At 38.9% G+C, this 20106-nt stretch overlaps 1 protein-coding gene across 2 annotated transcripts in view; it reads left to right on the top strand.

Moving 5' to 3' along the window:
* LOC111955526 (uncharacterized) overlaps positions 1–18636 on the top strand; it is a 92090-nt gene extending 73454 nt beyond the window's left edge. The window contains exons 1-6 of one of the 2 annotated variants that reach the window (XR_011474546.1): positions 13832–14005; positions 15761–15922; positions 16121–16194; positions 16417–16556; positions 16639–16692; positions 18043–18636. The gene's annotated coding sequence lies outside the window, so the exon portion shown is untranslated. Of the gene's footprint in view, positions 1–13831; positions 14006–15760; positions 15923–16120; positions 16195–16416; positions 16557–16638; positions 16693–18042 lie in introns of those variants that run through there. The other variant, XM_023975739.2, reaches the window with a different exon arrangement.
* The last annotated feature ends 1470 nt before the right edge of the window (positions 18637–20106 follow it).

The raw sequence follows: 20106 nt of genomic DNA, 5'->3' as shown, positions 1-20106 counted from the left end.
CTTCTGGAGGGAAATGCTGTTGGAATGCTCAACCGGTGTCGCTCATTCAGCCGACAGAAATTTCAACCGGTTTTCCCATTGAGTAGCGAGTCGGAGTCTGAGGCCGAGTCTTCTCTTGTCTCTACTCCTCCGTTACGGGTCTGAGCGCCGAAGGCCTCCCACCTTAGCTCTGACAAATTGAAAAACCCTAGTCATTGGCGACTCCATTACCCGCAGTTTAGACTTAAAACGAATCACCAGCGATCATACACTGTTTACCAGGGGCAGGGCTACCGACGTTAAGGCTAATCTGAAGATGGTGCTGGCTAAAGCTAAAACTGGCGAGTGTAGAGAGTATAGAGATATGTTATCCACGTCGGCACCAACGATGTTAGGATGAAACAGTCAGAGGTCACCAAGCGCAACATAGCTTCAGCCTGTAAATCAGTAGAAAGATGTGTCGGCATCGAGTAATTGTCTCTGGCCCTCTCCCCAGTTAGGGGATGACGAGCTCTACAGCAGAGTCTCACAACTCAATCGCTGGTTGAAAACTGTTTTCTGCCCCTCCCAAAAGAAAGAATTTGTAGATAATTGGCCCTCTTTCTGGGACTCACCCACAAACAGGACCAAGCCTGACCTGCTGAGGAGTGACGGACTCCATCCTGAGCTGGAGGGTGCTCTCATCTTATCTACAAACATAGATAGGGCTCTAACTCCACTAGCTCCACAATGAAATAGGGTGCAGGCCAGGCAGCAGGCTGTTAGCCAACCTGCCAGCTTAGTGGAGTCTGCAATAGCACAGTCAGTGTCTGTGCCTCGACCTAGGTTGGGCAAAACTAACATGGCGGTGTTCGCCTTAGCATATCTCATTAGGATAAAGACCTCCTCCATTCCTGCCATTATTGAAAGAGATGGATACTCACATCTCAAAATAGGTTTTACTTATGTTAGATCCCTCACTTCAAAGGCAGTTATAGTCAATGAACTAATCACTGATCATAATCTTGATGTGATTGGCCTGACTGAAACAGGCTTAAGCCTGATGAATTTACTGTGTTAAATGAGGCCTCACCTCCTGGTTACACTAGTGACCATATCCCCCGTGCATCCCGCAAAGGCGGAGGTGTTGCTAACATTTACGATAGCAAATTTCAATTTACAAAAAGAAAATGACGTTTTCGTCTTTTGAGCTTCTAGTCATGAAATCTATGCAGCCTACTCAATCACTTTTTATAGCCACTGTTTATAGGCCTCCTGGGCCATATACAGCGTTCCTCTCTGAGTTCCCTGAATTCCTATCAGACCTTGTAGTCATAGCAGATCATATTCTAATTTTTGGTGATTTTATATTCATATGGAGAAGTCACAGACCCACTCCAAAAGTCTTCGGAGCCATCATCGACTCAGTGGGTTTTGTCCAACATGTCTCTGGACCTACTCACTGCCACAGTCATACTCTGGACTTAGTTTTGTCCCATGAAATAATGTTGTAGATCTTAATGTTTTTCATAATCCTGGACTGTCGGACCACCATTTTATTACGTTTTGCATGCAACAAGATAATCATACTTAGACCGCACTCGGAAGGAGGCATCAAAAGTCGTGCTATAAATTCTCAGACAACACAAACAAATTCCTTGATGCCTTCCAGAACTCCTTCTGCCACCTCAGACGTCAGAAGGACAAAAATCAGTTAACCACCTAACTGGAGAATCAATTTAACCTTGCGCAATACGCCTAGATGCAGTTGCACCCCTAAAAACGAAAACATTGGTCTATCAGAACTAGCTCCCTGGTATACAGAAATACCCGAGCTTTAGAGCAAGCTTCCAAAATTGGACGGAAACTGCGCCAACAAACTGGAAGTCTTCTCGACTAGCTTGAAAAGACAGTACCGTGCAGTTACGAAAGCCGCTCGACTGCTGCTCGGATCATCTACTTCTTTCCAACTTACATTAGGGAAAATAAGAACAATCCAAATTTGATTTTTGATACTGTTGCAAAGCTAACTAAAAAGCAAGATTCCCAAGAGAGGATGGCTTTTCACTTCAGCAGTAATAAATTCATTGAACTTCTTTCGAGGAATAGATCATGATCATTAGAAACAAATTATGGACTCCTCTTAAATCTGCGTATTCTCCAACAGCTCAATTGTCCTGAGTTCTGCACAAACTCTGCAGGAGCCTAGGATCAAGAGGAGCACTCAAGTGTTTAGTACTATATTCTTGACACAATGATGAAATAATCAATGGCCTCTAAACTTCTAGCTGCATACTGCATCCTATCTACTAAACTACTGAAGAGCTGCTTCCTTGCTTGCCTCAGTATGTTGAACATACTAAACGCTCTTATCACAGGTGTTTACACAAATCACTAAAATGGCAGTATAAAGCCTTCTCATTGAAAAAGCCAAACCTTGACCCTTGAAAATATAAAAACTAATCGGCCTCAATCGATCTTCATTCCTCTCAATTTTTTTTGAAAAAGCTGTTTGCGCAGCAATCACTGCCTTCCTGAATACAAACAATGTATGAAATGCTTCAGTCTGGTTTTTCAGACCCTCATATGCACTGAGACGTCACTTTGAAGGTGTAAATGACCTTTTATGGGATTTAATGAAAGTTAGATTTTTATAGTAATTTATTTGAATTTGGCGCTCTGCATTTTCTCTGGCTTTTGGCCAAGTGAGACAGTAGCGTCCCGCCTAAACTCAGATTTCTGGATATAAATATGAACTTTACCGAACAAAACATTCATGTATTGTGTAACATGAAGTCCTATGAGTGTCATCTGATGAAGATCATCAAAGGTTAGTGATACATTTTATCTCTATTTCTGCTTTTGTTACTCCTCTCTTTGGCTGGAAAAATGGCTGTCTTTTTCTGTGACTTGGCTCTGACCTAACATAATCGTTTGGTGTGCTTTCGTCGTAAAACCTTTTTGAAATCGGACACTGTGGCTGGATTTACAACAAGTGTATCTTTAAAATGGTGTAAAATACTTGTATGTTTGAGGAATTTAAATTATGGGATTTCTGTTGTTTTGAATTTGGCACCCTGCAGTTTCACTGGCTGTTGACGAGGTGGGACGCATACCCTAGAGAAGTTTTAACTGACTTGCTAAGGTAAAAAAAAATATATATATATAACTAAACTGAATTCTTTCATTGCAGCCTTTGCTCTGTTTAGAACAATGTTGCTAAAATTTGTCAAAGCATTGCCACAATAATAAAACATTTTGAAAAGGTCATTTATTATAATAATAACCAAACCCAAACACACTTATTACATGTTTCATCAATGATTTATTTGTTTGTATTTAGAGTTGTGGGATGTTTTGATAAAGTGGTCAAGATTCATGTGTAAAGGGAGCCATGTTGAAATATGGGCCATTACAGAAATGCACTTGGAGGCCGAAATAAATGTATGCATGTCTGCCAGTATTCCTTGGTGGAGATTTGCTTGCCTGACTCAAAAACCCCAAGAAAATGTGTATAGATGAAATACTCATGAAAACAATATCACTGATTATCTTCGTCATTACTGTATGGTTTGAAGCTTGGTGCTCTGCCTAACCAATTAATCAACTAATGTTTTTAATGCTTATTTTACAGAAAATCTTTGCTTTGTGCACAACTCAGACTTATGCATAGATCTATTATAATTTAAGTTAAGCGTAGTGATCTCATGTCAGAATACCTCCTTCAGTGAAGGCATTACGCTGATACTTCCATAAAAGACACAATTTATTTGTTTTTATAGGCTATTGTTGGATGTAACAACCCTTTTGCTCATTAAGAAAAATACTTCTGTCCTGAGTATTGTTGCAAAATTCCAGGAACTTTCAATAAATTCAATTTTTGTTACAAAATCCCGTTTGGAGGGTTCCCGGAATCAGGAGGGAATAAGCAGGAAATCTGGAATCTTCCGACCAGGATTTCTGGAAAACCAGGGAATTTATTGAACGTTCCAGGAATTTTGCAACCCTAGTCCTGAGCAAACATTGTTTCAGAAAATGCATATGAAAAACTGATACAAATGTGGGCAGTTGCATTTCAAACCAACAATGCTGAGAATTTCAAAACATTTGTCAGAATATATTAATTGTGAACACATTTTGTACACTGACAAGACTTCAAAGAACTAGTTTAAAATCATATGAAATTCAGCAAATGAGTTGGGGAATTTTACATTGTGACTCTCTGTGTATGTGTTTTGTCCACAGGAACTCTCAAGGGGGAATGTGTCGATATGACCAGAGGGTTGACTCAACCATAAAGACTACATAAAAATTCAGCCTGCACTTTCATTGTTTATTCCTAAAATAATGTCATTCTTTTATACACAATTTTTTAAATATGCAAATGGGGTGTAATATTTTTTTTTAATGCAAATGTATGTAATACTTCAAGGCATACTGTTAGAATGACTGGTTAGAAATGGCATGCAGCTCCAGTCTCTGGCAGTGTTCACAGTGGTAGGAGTCCTGATGGTAAGGCAGGTGTTTGGACATCAGGCCCAGAGCAGCTGTGGAGAAGGCAGCACTAATCAAGTGGAGCACCAGGGTACATTTCACCTGGAGAGAGAGTACACCAATACACTGAATACACTGAGATTGACAGAAAACATGATATATTGAAAATTCGTTTTTTTGAGTTGTGTGATTTCTTATAATTGCCTACATCACTATCAAAGATCTGTGGACACAATCTGCCACAACAGGAGCAAACATACCTCAAAGAATTGTGTGCACCATTTTGGGATAATGTGATGTTCAGTGCATACTGTTGCAAAAGGCAGCAAATTGCATTATACCCACCCACAAGATAGAAGGCTTCCTGTCCGCGTGGACCAACCCAGACAGGATGAGATATGGGAGTACACACATAACAGAATAAAACCGATGACTCACAGATCAGATTACACACCTATACAGCGATGAAAATAACTGATTCAACAAAATAAATCATGTGTGTTCTATTCTAGAAAATTGCCATTGTAGGGCTGTAAGCCTTTTCAGGTGTGCTGGATCAGGGTTGGAGCAAAAGCCTGCAGGAGGGTTGTTCTCCAAGTGGAGGGTTGTTCTCCAGGAGGAGGGTTGTTCTCCAGGAGTAGGGTTGTTCTCCAGGAGGAGGGTTGTTCTCCAGGAGTAGGGTTGTTCTCCAGGAGGAGGGTTGTTCTCCAGGAGGAGGGTTGTTCTCCAGGAGGAGGGGTTGTTCTCCAGGAGGAAGGTTGTTTTCCAGGAGGAGGGTTGGCCGGACCTGGTTAAAGACACACTGCCATTGAAGAGGGAGCTGTTGTAACAGTTGATACTTGCTCTGTAAATTCTGACTGGTACATGTCATCTGGATTAGGTAGAAGTTGCCCTTACTAACGGATATAGGGTTGGGATTGATTTATATTGCCCTAATTGTTAAGGTTAGGATTGGGGTTAGGGTATCTGATTCTAGATCTGTGGTTGGGGTCACCATTGGCTCACTCACATGTAGGACAACAATCAAAAGGACATAGAGGCGCTCAGGCAGAGGACAAGACATCCCATGAGGATCTGGACGGCCTGAGACCATACATAAAGAACTAGCATCAGTACCATTAACAGACCATTACATAGATAGAACAATGAGACAGATATTTCACTGGATGTATAAATGTGAAGCATCCACTTGGCGCCAGTGGGAGAAGATGGAACAATTTTCTCATTGATGAAACATTTGATCTCAATACAGTTTTATGTTCCAAAAACTAGACATATGTTATGAACAGAGTGGACAAATGTTTGCCCTGCAATGATTTTACCCGTTGCAGGGCAAACGGGTAAAACGACAACGAACAGTTCTGTCAGGTGCAGAAACACAAAACAGAAAATAACTACCCACAAAACACAGGTGGGAAAAGGCTACCTAAGTATGGTTCCCAATCAGAGACAACGATAGATAGCTGTTCCTGATTGAGAACCACACCCGGCCAAAACAAAGAAATACAAAATATAGAAAAATGAACATAGAATGCCCACCCAAATCACACCCTGACCAAACCAAAATAGAGACATAAAAAGCTCTCTACGGTCAGGGCGTGACAGATAGTATGAGGAATTTGGGATACTTCATTGGCATTGGTGTAAAACAAATATGCATATGCATTAATGGGTGAAACCTGCAAATTGTATTGACAAAGGCTATTATGACCTCTGGGAATAGCAGGCAATTATAGGTCATTGTGATCTCGAACACCCGGCTCTCAATTACATTTAAAAAGATAAGAAATATAATACCTAAATTATCAAGAATATCAATCAATATCATGTTTGCATCCCAATTAACGTCAAAATATTTCAGAGTGAGGTCAATTAGACATCAGCCCCTGTCAAAAAAACGCAACATCAGGACCGCAGTCGATTTTGGCAATTCTCCAAGCTCTGTACTGCGCCATCATCACACAACTTTAACACACTATTCTGTGTCATCTTCACAAATACTGCACACAATGTTTTATTCAGAGAACCTGTAGATATATSCAYTGCTCTGTGGTCGTCAACGTAGTTAAATAATGGTAGGCTATTGTAAGTTTAACCATACACCTGCTAACTTGGGCCACATAGGAAGGGCACATGTGCTACTGTATACGTCATGTCCCAGTTAGACCATCTCACAAAGTGTGTATTCTGTCTTACCTCCTCTGGTTCGAACAACAAGTAGTTACCTTATTTATTGTCAGCTAATACATACAGCTACTCGCGTTGGTGTTGATGGGATCAAAAATCTGGGAGATGTTATGTGTATGTGCTGTAGGTGGATGGGAAGTTTTTCACTGCAGTGGTGAGGCCAGGATGTGCTTCTGCTCTGAGGTGGTGTGCATGAGTGAGCCTGTGTGCTGCTGCACTCTGAGATTACTCTTCTCCGCCACACCTACAGCGTAATTGCGCAAAATAGTAGGAAGCATCATCTGGATAGGTGTGCAACAACAGCTCAACATTCACCATTCACCAAAAACAGTTTGACGCACAAATTAGATAAATCCAACGTATGCACCACAAGGCAAACGCAGCGTTCCATTGGAAATTAATGTAATTCTGGTGTACCAAAATACATAACACTGTAGGTAGGGAGGTAGGTAGGTGTGATCAAGGCGTAATAAACAAAGCTTTCAATTGGAAATGATTGTACTTCTAGTGTTCCAAAATGAAATGTTGCTGTCTTGTGATCGAGGCGTGACGCAGTAGTTGAGATGCTACCAGTATACAATAAAAATAACTTATATTCATTATTTGCTGCCACACAAAAGGCTTTTAAATCTGAGAGATAAAAACGCATGTAGTTAATCATTAACGATTCGAACACCGGCAATGTCATTGTGCAAAATATTATGCAGCATCATCTGGATATGTATGCAACAATAGTTCAACATTCACCTTCTAGTACCATTTCTGTCAAGCTGTCTACGCATGCAGTTTGACTCATATGTACAATAAATCCAACGTATGCACCACACTGAACACACTGCAACTGCCTCTGCAATGCAATGCTGCAAGGCAAACGCAGCGTTTCACTAGGAATTCACGTAATTCTGGTGTACCAAAATGCAATGACGCTGTCGGTGTGTTCGAAGCATTACGGTGATCAAACTGATTCCCAAAAACAGACCTTATTGACAACTAGGCCCAAAGATGCAAAGGTGCAATGCCCTACATTTTTATCCGATGCAAGATGACAAGCATCAGGGCAGTCCCATACTCGATGCAGGTGTCCTGTGTATTAGCATGCCCTGAGCAATCTAAACTCAAGGACATGAGAAGGTTCACCGATGACGTGCCATCGGCAACCATTGGTTGATACATGCAACGTCTGAGCAGGGGAACACGACCATAATATGTGCAGGGAAGCAGGGAAGGGGAGCGTCACTGAGTGATTTACTATTTAAAGCCAAAGGGCCTATTGCAACCATGGATGGCCACTAGATTATCTCCATCTGATCTCTCGTTAATCTATCAATATGCTTCACCTGCTCAACTGATCTCAATTGCAACCATTATTTGTCACCTCATTACAGCTCCCTAAAAGCTGATGGTGTGACGTCTTAGTCCTGCTTGCTACCAAAGTCTTTCAAGATACAGTATGTTCGCCCTCTGGTGTGTATTATCATTGGAACAATTTACTCTTACTTTTTGAGCAGAATAAAGATGATTTATCAATTTGACAATCATTATGTACAACTGAAATAAAGTATTTCCTCGTATACCATGGCAAATGTACTGTGGCAATTTATCCGACAAGTTGTATGAATGGAAAACTAATGTTGGTGTAGCCTACTGGTATTATTTTATTTGTTTCCAATTTATATAATGCATTAAATACAACTGTCTTAAAATTAAATTGTCTGGTGTGGTCATTTCTTATCAAAATCGAGGGTAAAATATCCCTGGACTGTCCATTTTTGAAATTTGTAACTAAATAAAGTAAATCGTGATTGAGTAATATAATCTACATTTGGAAACTCTTCATTTGGATAGTCCATCTGTAATACATTTTACAATATAGCCTATTGCAGCTGGCCCGTCTGTCGGGGAATTGCTCATTTCTGCCTCCAGGATAAGGTTAATGACAATAAATGTCAACGTGCAAGCGTTTGCGCTCTTGCAATAGTCTTTGATCATATGATAAAATACATTTCTCAAGTTCAGCACACCCAGAACCAGGATTGCAGAGTGAAAAGGCATTGGTCTCAAGATCCAATTAATGGATATCCTTGTGTGTTTGAACCCCACTCCTGGTTCCTAAACTCCCTATAAATTCCATCCTATACTGCTTTCTCTATGGTTCCCATTTGGTTATGTCCTCTGCAGCTACTTGTTTCTCAAAACAGATATAGCAACCAGGATGGCCAAGTGGTTATTAAGGCCTTAGACTTGAGATCCAATGGACATACACTATACATGCAAAAGAATTTGAACACCCCTTCTAATGAGTGGATTTGGCCATTTCAGCCACACCTGATGGCTGAAATCTTCTACAATGTAGAAGATAGTAAAAATAAAAACTCCTTGAATGAGTAGGTGTGTCCAAACTTTTGACTGGTAATGTGTGTGTGTATATATATATATATATATATATACATACAAATTCTGCAAAAAAAGAAACGTCCCTTTTTCATGACCCTGTCTAATAATTCATAAAAATCCAAATAACTTCACAGATCTCAGATCTTCATTTTAAAGGGTTTCAACACTGTTTCCCATGCTTGTTCAATGAACCATAAACATTTAATGAACATGCACCTGTTGTTAAGACACTTTACCTGACTCTTTACCTGACTCGCTTTTCAAAGATGTGTACACATTTTGTGCTCTTGTAGGAAGCAATCACTCCCCTATTTCTGACTACAAATTATCTATAACTGGGCTGATAACTCACTAACTAGCAAAGGATATAAACAAAATGTGCACGTGGCTACATGCAGCTCTCGCTTTGATCTCAAACGAAGTGCATCTATTCACAACTGCTCATGCTATAAACACAGTCCAGTTCAAAATAAATGGCACAGATCCATATATGGCAATGGTCTATTTGTATATAGGCCTACTGCAGCTCTGATTGTTTATGCCGCACTGGTCTGTGTAGAGTACGGGCTGAGTATCATATGTCAATGCAATAGATGCATTCTGCCTACCACAACATTTCTTACATAGTTTGTTTTGTTTCGGTATGTTGCATTGAACGTGGTTAATATTGTCTTGATTCGATCACAATTGCCACAGTAAAGTAAAACGTTGATAGCATTAATAGGGAAAACCCTAGAACAGTGGTCACCAATCTTTTCTGAGTCAAGATCACTTTGAGTCAAAATGCAAGCTGAGATCTACCGCTCAGATATTTTTACATGACTTATAAAATTCAAGCATTAACCAATGAAAACATTAACATTAACAGTACTGTAGCAATGAGGTTTGTTCAGTAAGCTATAGGCCCAATGCATTATCAATGCGTATTGGCTTTGCTTGAATTGCCCTGCCAATGCATTGGGGTTCCGGGCCATTTAAAAAATATATATTTCAAAATTTGAGGTAGGCTATATGAACACATCAGTAACAGATCCATTGTTGTATTACTTGTGAAGCACAGTGAGCATACATTTAAATAATTTGCTTTTTATTTGTATTTTACTGGGCTGATAGTGCCTGCATCTGATGGTCAGTCTAAGTGGAGGGAGAGAGCAGCGGACTGAGGGTCTGCCTCTCAACATCCTCCGCTCTCCCTTTCCTCCACTTACACTGACCAAAAAGAACACATCTTCAAGATGATTTTGAAACTCAAGTCACACCACATAATTTGTGCCGCATGCACAAATTCATGTTTTTTAGTCATATGAACAGTGAAAGTGAAATATTCCTCGATATTAAAAAAGACCCAAGCCGCTAATAATAACAACGCAAGCCTATAGATAGACTTTCCTACTCATTCATTATTACTGCAGTGCTTGTTGTAGCACTGGGTGGAAATAGGAAGAACGTGCATTTTATGATTTATAGAAGTGTTGAACACAAAGTGCTGACAGTGCTGTATGAACTCACTCATATAAACCACATCTATTTGCTGTATTCGTTGACAGTCTCTCTAGTCGTGATGTTAAGCATTTTGAAATCTCACAGTATCAACTTTGCTGTAGCTTTCTTTTATGTCTGCTATGTTACTGCAGACATGGTTATCTGAGCCATCCGATTGGCCAGCGGTAGGAGTATAGTGCACTTGATTTGCTCTCTGGACCAGGAAAACAGAGTTTGTACCTTTTAGACACATGAAATGGTTCAAAATGGTAAAGGTTTGCCTAAGCGGCACACAGGACAGCTGAATCGGGTGCATCTACTGCAAACAGCCGAAGACAAATAAAAAAAAATAGGAACACAAGGCTATTGTTGTTTGGCGATCAACTAGGAATACCTTGGAGATCGACACCTGTGGTAAATGCAATTGATTGGACATGATTTGGAAAGGCACACATCTGTCTATATAAGGTCCCACAGTTGACAATGCATGTCAGTGCAAAAACGAAGCCATGAGGTCGAAGGAATTGTCCATAGAGCTCTGAGACAGGATTGTGTCGAGGCTCAGATGTGGGGAAGGGTACTAAAAAATGTCTGCAGCATTGAAGGTCCCCAAGAACACAGTGGCCTCCATCATTCTTAAATTTAAGAAGTTTGGAACCAACTAGACTCTTCCTAAAGCTGGCGGCCCGAGAAATCGGGGGAGAAGGGCCTTTGTCAGGTAGGTGACCGAGAACCCGATGGTTACTCTGACAGAGCTCCAGCACTCCACCAATCTGGCCTATATAGTAGAGTAGCCAGACGGAAGCCACTACTCAGTAAAAGGCACATCACAGCCCGCTTGGAGTTTGCCAAAAGGCACCTAAAGAAACAAGATTCTCTGGTCTGATGAAACCAAGATTGAATTCTTTGGCCTGAATGCCAAGCATCATGTCTGGAGGAAACCTGGCACCATCCCTATGGTGAAGCATCGTGGAAGCAATTTCAGTGGCAGGGACTGGGAGACTAGTCAGGACCGGGGGAAAGATGAACAGAGCCGGGGCTTGTTGGTTCAGTTGTCAGAAGCACACAATGAAGTTAGCTAGCTGGAGTATAGTTCTTAGTCAGAATCAATGTTTTGGGGACAATGTGTCTAGTATTTTGATAACAGACTGTCTGAGCCAGATTCGGGGCGACCTTGGCTGGGACACTGAGAACTTCCCAGTCCCAGGTCTCTCCCTATCTCAGGCAGGAAGACGCTATTCTCACGGACTCCCCTAAACTCTATTGCGGGTGGATTTGATGGTTTGTGTGGAAGTATGTGTGTCACTATAAATTGAAGGTCTTTGTACTGTGCACGTCAGAACGTTCCGTGAATAAACGTTTAACTTTTGTAGACTGGGCCTCTGTCTGTTTTATTTCTATCAGTATCATACAAATCCTGATAGCGCAGACTGAGTAAATCAATTGAATTGGTTAATGAACAGAAGAACATAATTCTCATATCTCATTCTCATTGAAGTCAAAATTTGACATTTATGGCAGATAACATTTAACATCTGCGGTATGCAGGACAGATGTCAAATAACAGATGTCATGATTGATTAGTTCATGTTGCTCTTCCATAAAAAACKCTGAAAACCCTGTAGATMGCACTTCATGGACCACGGTATAGGTAAATYGCAGACAAGGCATAATTAGGTCAAATATGAATCATTATACCGCTGGGTGGCACTAACCACATACAGACAGCCAACAGATTGCAGGCAGCCAGAATGCAAACATTTTCATTTTTTATAGTTGAAAATCCACAGAAAGTCTGCACCCAATGTCTCACCAGCCTGAATGTGATATGATGTTAATTTTGGTATACATTGGTAAAGACAATCCCAGCCTTGAACAATGTTGTGGCCATGGAAGAAAATGCAAGAAAACAGGTACTGTACCTCGTGTTGTTGATTATTTGTGTTGTGTTGGATTGTTAATCGGGCAACTCAATCAAAGCCTAGGTGCAGTATATATAGCCTATATCATGAGTCTTATGCATGGTTGGGTAAATTACTTTGTGAATATAATCCGTTAAAGTTACTAGTTACCTGTCCAAAATTGTAATCAGTAACGTAACTTTTGGATTAACCAAACTCAGTAACATAAAATTATTACTTTCATTTACTTTTGGATTACTTGTGCCTTTAAAATGCATTAGAAGACAAAAGGATCCATCAAACGTGTTTGGTGTTTTATCATTGTGGTCTCTGACTTGTGGCCAGGTGGAACAAACTTAAACTTGTGCCATTTCTCAATGCTGAATTGAATGTCATTGCAAAAACAAAAGTGTCAATGTATTTTTTCTGCAAACATCCTTTCTGAGTTTAAAATTAATCCAAGTTTGTTTTTTGTTTTTTTAAGTATTTGTAATCTGATTACAATATTTTTGCTGGTAAGGTAACTGAATAGTTTGTTTAAAAAGAATCAGATTACATGTAATCAGTTACTGCCCAACCCTGGTCTTATTCATAGTTTTATTTGTGGTTGATAAGTCGCATCCCACAGTGTTTGCCATTCCACAACAGTGTGTTAATTGTTCCAACATGACAAGTCATTTGGTTGGATACAAGGGCTTAATAATAGTAAACAAGGGTGTTCCCTACTCCAAGGCTGTGCGACATCAAATACAACCTACTATATATGAATTAAAAAGCCAAGCTACGTACGTCAACATTTTTTCTTTGTGTCCTCCTTTGAGACACACCCTCCTTTTTGAAGGACGATTGTAGGAATAGGTTAGTCAAAAAGCTAAAGTCAAGGTGATGTTTTGTTTGTGTTTAAACAGGTCCTAATCAATTATGAAATTTGAAATTTAGTTATCAATAAGTTTAAATTCATTATAAAATAGCTTTTTGATCAGCTACTGAAAATGCTGATTTAGTCTGAGAAAACACAAAGTCAGAGTACAGTGTATTGGAAAAACTTCCATTTGGTTAGCACTCTCAAGTCTCAATTGCATTCCTTCCTCTCTCTTCAGTCTAAAATTGTATTTAATWGTGTTATCCGGGAGCTAATACAACTATTAAGCCATTTCCCATTGTATTATTAAATTAATGCAGCCCAGCRYATGYTTTACACAAGTGTCAGGACATGAACCCTCGCCCAAATAAGGATATTCAGTTTTTTCAGATCTACATGGGTTCAGCTGATGAATCACCGAAGCAATCAGAGTTGAGTTGTGATTCACGTCTCACCGTTTTTTTTAGCACCGCCCAGCCTCAGACCCACGCGGCTCCTGTCGAGTCACACCTGACGTAGGTGGCCCCAGATAAAAGACTGGTACCTCACCCTGCAGATGACAAACTACGTCTCATCATTGAAAACTCCATACTTGAGAAGTTAAATCATTTGTATCATATATTTGGTTGAATTRMTTTAAATAGKCKMATTTTACCCATCAAGATGGTACTACCTTCAACTAACCTGTTGAGGATTACACAATGCATCTTAATATTTGCCATCTCAGGTAAGAAAATGCATCCAGTGAAGTAGGAACAACATTATTGTTGCTTTATGGAAAAAGAAAGGACAAATGTTTGAGGCTTGAAGTTGGAGGAATTTTAACGATTACGTAATGTATATATTATCAATAATATATAATATGAATGTATAATATGATATACCTCATATACCTTATAGTATTAAGAAGTTATATACATTTTACAATCCAATCTCTGTCAAAAACCTGATGCATACTGTATGGGTACTTGGGTAGCACTTAAATGACAGGAAAATCACATTTTGTGAGATGTTTAAGTGTCTTGCAGACTGATTTTGAAGTAATCAATCCCTTCGATTATGGTTATATAAGATGTTTGTCTGATATCAACTTCAATATACTGTACCCTAATATATATTATTTTATATATTAGGGTATTATATATAAAAGTATATCTATCTGTACACATTTTGTATTGTATGATTTTTAAAAATTAATATCATATGTTTGATTCAGAAAACCATCTACCTTCACTGTCTATTTTCGAAAACTGTGTATTCAATGGCACTTACCGGCATTCAGAAAGACCAGCAGATCAAATGATTGTGTCCCTAGCGCCAACTCAAAGCACAAATATATATTGTGATGACTATGAAATGACTATTGGATATCAAAGTAGACTGGCTATTATTTGGCCCAACTGGTGATTATCTTTGCGTTGATTCAGGTGTACTTGGCTGATTTTGAGTGGGAAAAGATGCCTGAAATATGTCCATATTTTAACTCAATCTACTTTGGTTTGTCTCATTTGAGCTAAAAGGACAATGGTCCTTGTATACTAAAGTCCCAACCCCAACCCTAAATGGCTTGCATAATAATGACAGTTATGGAATCCCTCGAGTATTCTCTACAGTCAGAACTCCATGAGTGTCCTGCAACAACTAATTAGCAAAGTCAATCTAAGTGTTAACACTTTTGAGAGGGGTATTGTACTTCAATTGATGTCTGATGTGGATAGAGTAATCTAAAGCTAAAGAGTAATCCAAATTAATACCACACCTTTATGAGTAGCTGATACTCCATTATGATTATTATGTTTCCTAATGGGACCCAGATTGCTCACTGCATTACTTTTATATACACCTCAAACCTAGCCTGAAGACCCGATATTGAATTGCATTGAATTCTACGTCGGGCATAAATGGATAAGGAAAGTTCCACTGACAACCTCTACAAGCCAGAATGTTAAATAAATGAGAATTTGAATTTACTTTACACGGACAACAGGTTAAGTAATTTCAAGTATAATTATATTCAACATTCTGGCTTGTAAAGGTCGTGAGAGGAAAGTTTCCTAATCTTAACACTCATTTATACCCGACGTTGGAATCTCAAACTATACAGCCAACAGCTGTATGTGTGTGCTACAGATGTAGGGTCTTCATTTGATTGCTCTTTTTTGCTGAAAATTTTCCAGGTTTAAAAAGGCTTCTAAAGTTAGTAATTTCCCTTAAACATGCCAGATTTGATTTGCCCTAACGAAAACTGTATCACTCCACAAAAAATGGTCAATTTATTATAATCCACATTATTCTATTTCCTGTTGATGCAGATGATTTTCCTGCCATAGCAAACTGGCTCAAATGAAAATCCTACATCTGTTAGTACTTTAGGCTACCTCAAAATCTCCTGATTCCCAAGATGAAGGCTATAGAAGTCCATGTTACACTCATAGCCTTAATTGATCCACTTGAATAAGGTGTATATTTTTGCTTGCCACAGGTTCCTGTGGTTCAGTCCACTCCAGCAGGTATGAGCACCACCCCAACAAAAGATACGGTATTCCTGATGGGCATACAGATCACCAACCGGGTCTTCAATGACTCCCTATTGAATCCCAATTCTGAGGATTACAAGAAAATGTATGGCGAGGTCAGCCAATTGGTAAGATTGAGAACCATGCCTTGAATTAAACAACACCACGATATAAACTATACCACAGCACGGGCCTATGTGCCGTTCTGGCTCGGAAAAGGCTTACTTACTTACTTATATTACAATATTACCACAGCAGGAATTATCTCTAAAAGGGATGGTCTCATGACAATGATGAAAATTGTGACATAATTGAGTATTTTTCAGCTTGCTGATGTCTACATGAGTCCTGCATCCGGAACAGCATCCACTTATGAGGGTGTTGCAACAATGACTTTCAGGTACAGTAAGCTTGACTAAGTCACCTGGATCGTTTATCTCAGCTTTTGAGAGGATGTGTAACTAAAGTATAAACTCACTGCATTTATATCGGTCCTTGACAGACCGAAAAATGACAGACCTCCACCCAACCTTGACAGACCTCCACCTGTTCAAGGTTGGGTGGGGATATTTTATTATACTGTATCATCTTTAACATTTAACATGAATCTTATCTTTTACAGAAATGGATCAGTGATAGCAAACACTATCATAGTTTTCAACACAAAGGCTATCAATCGATGGGTGGTCATGTATGACTTCGTGAATCATATCCAAGCCAATCCTTCTGCCTCTCTCCAGATAAATACAAATTATATTGAATGTAAGACATACACATATACTAATTGCATTTTTCCATAATGTAATATTGATTCATTAGTCAGATTTTTTTTAAACCCAAACAGGCATGTACATAGTGAACCCCTGAGCAGGAAGATGTGGAGGTCACAAACCAACAGGTACCTAAACCCAACACAGCTCCTGATTGGTGGTTTTAACAGACCCACAATGTAAGACCGTTCTGGATTGGTTGTGAATGTTATGTCACTCTATAATAAGGCTTAACATATAATTGACCTATGACATAGAAATAACATATAGCTATTGTTAGTAATACATATCAATTCAACTACATAATGCTGTTCTACAATGACTTTTACAATTATTTGTGTCAAAATGCAAGAATTATATATATACAGACAGCTTTCGACTGATTTTTTTATTATAAAAAATGTCCTGGTTCTGTACAGAGGTTTAATTAGTTTGCAGCAGATTACATACAAGCAGAGCACAAACATACATCAAACTTTTCAAAATACACAACGCAGCGGAATGAGTTAAAGGAAATAGTCAGGTAATCACATTGCAGGAATTTATGCAAATCATTTGCAACACAATCATGGCTAAGATATATTTGAGGTTAAGAATGAAATAGATATGGCTTCACTGTATCAAGTGTCAATGTGCATAGTGATGGAATGATGGAACACATTCAATCTAATTCGCAATCTGTAGTTTAGATTTCTTGACATCCAAACGGCCTGCTATGGGCAGAGAGGATTCTCACAGTTAAAAACATTTAAAACAGTTTATCTTAGCTATTTAACACCAGATTATATTGGATCAATACCCAGCATGCCCATTCACAGCAAAGCTCTACAATCTTTCATTGATTCTTAATACCACTGTGTCACTCTTACAAAGGCGTATAAGGGATATTTCCTGGTAATGGCACCCGGCACATTGTTTTTATGGTGATTGATACCACTGTATTTACTTTAGTAAAGGTGGCACCTGCATTCTAGTGGCCCTGCCCAGTGCAATTAAATCATATTGATAAAAGCCTCAAATGTAATGGCTCAATATTGTATGGGAAGACACCTATACAATGCTGCCTCTCCCCACTTCAGATTGTGGGTAATTCATTGAGCGATCTGTTCCCATTTGAGGCTCAATCAAAATGAGTCATTATTTTTGACGAATGGCAAAGAAACAGGCTTGTCCACTGTGTGTGTGTGTGTGTGTGTGTGTGTGTGTGTGTGTGTGTGGTTTGAATCACTTGTAATTTTCAGTCTAAATGACCAGGGTTCAAACAGAATACGTAATATTGGCATGAACAAGCAATTTCACTATTGGGAAAGGATCTTTATGTATAGGGCTGGTCAAGCCCACAGGACCTAAAACAAGACACACCCACATGAAACACATTAACATGCTTGATTAAGAATCTATCTGATATGATAGATATMAATGAACATCTTTAGTAAATTGATGTTTATTWAACTGATCATCTTTATTTATTTTTCCAGGCAAASTCTTGTCTGCAGAACAAGATCTGACAAAGATGAGCTACAAGCAAAACCAWGRCACAACCMCTGMAGATACTGTATAGTTTYTCAGGAATTTAGCATGTTATATWGGATGAAAATGATRGGAATGAYTGATTTCYTARGTTTGTATTTATTCRACAAATTTTGTGCATAAATATTGGGCAACCTTGCTAGTATTTTTGTACTGTATCTGATGTCATCATATTTGACCCTGTTATGAACACAACCAGKYTCAAGRTGATWTATTTTTTCWGTCTGTTATATTCTGACTTTTCATTGGCACWAATATCTCAGATGTTTTGCTTTGCATCATGTTCAACTGKTCAATTGTATAATGCTAAAGATGAATGTTAAATCAAATATGAAAATCAAAGAGTTCCTTAATTGGTCAGATATTTGAATCYGGAGTTTACAGTAATGATGTATATAAGCCKTGGATTGCTAATGGTATGTATTGGCCATTGACAGGCTTTGAAGACACCGGTCGGCCATTTTGGCACAGTAGGAGCAGTCCTTCACAAGAGTACATTGAATTCTACAGTATTTCAATTAAATGTTTCAAGGACAAAATTACATGTATTTAAATATTTGTTTATTGTTGGGACAGTAACAGTCATCTCAAAAAAACTATACTGTAAGGAAACGTTTTTATATATATTTTTTTGTATGTTTAGCTCACATAATACAATGTAAAAGTGTGCAATAGAATAGAATAAATGTGGAAAAAACAAATTTAGAAATAAAAATAATAATTTCTATAGTTTCCAAAATAAAATAAAATGATGGTGAGGGAGTGCCAAGATGGAGGCATGGTGGCTTCAATAGAGCCCCCCAAATAGTAATCTAGTGTGTATATATAAATCATTGGCTAACAACATGTGCAGTAATAATGTGACATCTTGCGAAATGGAAATAGATGGAGGTCTGAATCCTAACTTGACTTGAGTGTCCATTGATGTCAATGGAAGATTTTCAAAAACTCCAGTTACACACACAGGTCTCAAGTTAGGATTTGGGACTTGAGAATTACACATGTAAATAGGAGTACATTTCTGAGTATTGAGTTTGTATCACATCATTTTATGTACAATTTAATGGAAGACTTGGAAATACATGTTGAGAATCAAGAACCTCATCTTCATGGAAGTATCCTCATTAAASTGACAGTTCACTCCAACATCAAAGTTGGTATTTTTAGACATTAAAAGTAGTTTAATTAAGAAATATACTATATATACAAAAGTATGTGGACACCTCTATAAATGAGTGGATTCTGCTATTCCAGCCTCACCCATTACTGACTGGTGTGTAAAATCAACCTCACATCCACGCAATCTCCATAGTCAAACATTGGCAGTAGAATGTCCTTACTGAAGAGCTCAATGCCTTTCAACGTGCCAAGTCAGTTTGTCAAATTTCTTCCCTGCTAGAGCTGCCCCGGTCACCTGTAAGTTTTGTTATCGTCTTGTTTGTTCAAGTCAACCAACGTTTTGTGTCTCAGCTCCTGCTTTTTCCAGTCTCTTTTCTCACCCTCCCGGTTTTGACCCTTGCCTGTCCTGACTTCGAGCTCGCCTGCTTGACCACTCTGCCTATCCCTGAGCCTGCCTGCCGACCTGTACCTTTTCCCCCTCTGGATTACCGACCTCCAACCTCCGCCTTACCCTGAGAGCCTGCCAATCATTCGGTACCATTGCCCCACCTCTGGTTTTCTGACCCCTGCCTGCCTTGACCTGTCTATTGCCTGCCCCTGTTGGAACGTTAAACAATTGTTTATTTGACATGGTCTGCATCTGGGTCTTATATTCATACCTGATAATTGCTTTTTTTAAATCATTTTTATATATTAAATAATAATTTAAATGCCTTATTAAATAATGTGGCATGTTTTGTTTTATCTTGCAATAAAAAAAAGGAAAAAACTCCAATAAATATATGAAAATCAAATGTGTATTAATTCGTTCAAAACCAGGTTCAAACCCAGTTGCTACCACCAATGTATGTAAATATCCGGAATAAGAAGGATAAATATACAGATGCCTGTGA

This window comes from Salvelinus sp. IW2-2015, linkage group LG31 (genome assembly GCF_002910315.2).
Source record: "Salvelinus sp. IW2-2015 linkage group LG31, ASM291031v2, whole genome shotgun sequence".
NCBI lineage: Eukaryota > Metazoa > Chordata > Actinopteri > Salmoniformes > Salmonidae > Salvelinus > Salvelinus sp. IW2-2015.
Note: the sequence above shows the minus strand (reverse complement) of the source record. Positions and strands in the feature narration are given on the sequence as shown.